The sequence below is a fragment of the Phyllostomus hastatus genome, unplaced genomic scaffold, assembly GCF_019186645.2.
Source record: "Phyllostomus hastatus isolate PE091 unplaced genomic scaffold, TTU_PhHast_1.1 phas_scaffold_12, whole genome shotgun sequence".
Taxonomy (NCBI): Eukaryota; Metazoa; Chordata; class Mammalia; order Chiroptera; family Phyllostomidae; genus Phyllostomus; species Phyllostomus hastatus.
The window spans coordinates 3,336,905-3,339,020 of NW_025334007.1; positions in this window are offsets into that span (position 1 = coordinate 3,336,905).

Here is a 2,116-nt window from a genome sequence, read left to right on the forward strand (position 1 = left end):
CTTTCTCTCTTCCTTTCTCTCTCAAATCAATCAATTAAAAAAAACAAACAGGCCTTACAACTTTCACTTGCAACCAGGCGGAAAGAGTCTGAGTTACCTTGCTGGGTAGGCGACATGGAAAACAACTCAGGTGCCCTGGCCAACAGCCTGGGCTAACTACCAGATGTGCTAGTGAGGTCAACTGTAGCTGGCCAGCCCCCAGCCAACTTGACATCTGACTGCAGGCCCAGGAGGGATCCAAACGAGACCAACAGAAAAACTGCCCCCACTGAGCTCAGGCCCACAGAACTGTGACCAGTCAAACGGCTATGGTTTCAAACCTCGAAGTTCAGGGGTAGTCTCCTTGCAACAATAGATACCGTATTTTTTGGACCATAAGACTGACCTACATGTTAGAGGAGGAAGACAGGAAAAAAAATTTTGAGGCAAACAATGTGTTAAAATATTTAATAACATAAACAACATAATATTTCGCCAATGTAAATGTAAACAGAACTCAACAGCAGCATTAACAACCATTATTCCTCCCAAATTTGGGGGGGGGATGCATCTTATAGTCTGAAAAATACAGTAACCAATAACCAAAACTCACTATTTATCAAAAACTATAATAACCCCCAAACTGAAATTTCAATGCTAAAAACATCAGTAACTCAATTTTTGTTATTCCTTATTTGGAGAAGATATTTTACATAAAGGTAACAATCTAAGTATATTTTACTTTAGTCACCAAATATTTGATGGCAGAATTGGATTCTCTCTTTTTTTCCTTTTGATTTCAGAAAATCTTTAAGTGTACTTGGTTAGAACGGCCAAGTTCATTTGAATACACAGTACTAACATCGATTGACCACTAAAGCATGCAAGGAAAACTCTCCTTTCCTTTCTCCAATCTCTTCCCCAAGGGGACTAAAATTAGCTCTGCTAAGAGCAATTTTAGAAACAAAACTCATTATTCCTTAACCTAGGAACCTGAAGGCAGAGAAAGGAATAGTGAAACTCTAAGGCCATTCACGTTATGGCAAGTTAACATCCCACTCACCGTTTTGGATACAAATCTTTTTTTAACATCTTTCTACAGCAGAGCTCCAAAAAGAGTTTCGGAAGCAAGGCAATGTTTCACTGTGGCTTCTTCCCTGTGTATTTTTAGCGTCTATACATCTACAGTTAAATTTCTCAGTAATAGTACATTGCAAAACAAAATATGATTGCTTAAAAATTAATTTGGATGACTGAGTTCCAAAGTAGGTAATGATTTTTAGAAATCTCTTTTTTTTTTAAATGGCTTGCTTTAGCTCTGACCAGTGTGGCTCAGTGGGTTGGGTGTCCTCCCGCAAAGCAAAAGGTTACTGGTTTGATTCTTGGTCAGGGCACATGCCTGGAGTTGTGGGTTTGGTCCCAGATCAGGGCATATATGAGAGACAACTGATCCAGGATGTTTCTCTTCCTTTCTCCCTCCCTTCCACTTTCTCTAAACATAAAAAAAAACCACTTCAATTAATAATGTTTTACTTTCTATAGAAAGAATTCCACTTAAAAAACATACTTCACCCAAAAGATACCTAAGAAATTAGGGTGTTAAAAGTTTTGCCTCCGTAATGGTTTTATGGTTAAAGAAATTTAATCCTATTTGTAGCTTACTAACATTGAAATAAATCTATTGTGATTGTTTTTTTAAAGTATACCCATTGCCTAATTCAACTTGGATGTGGAAAATGTTTTCACCATAAAATATTCTGTAAGTTAGATTATTCACCATTTTTCAAATTAGTTAAGTTTTATTATTATATTTGGATGCTAAAGTGCTTATGATGCTTAGAACATATGATTAAAATGCTGATGGACTGTAGTAATAAAGAATATTTTCTTAATAACTTCATAAAGCTTAATATGGAAAAAGCTAATGATGATGATAGAATTTTAAAAGATTTGCTCAGCATCCAGACAATAATGATGGTACCAACGTAAGGTATAATTAACACAATTTTGTCTTGATTTGATCATGTTTGTGGGTTGTTATAAAGAGATTATTTCTTTATAATTCTCTAGTACCAAAAGGATGAAAGGCAAAAACAGGAAAGTAAGGAATAATGAAAATTACATGGTTTGTTTTGGA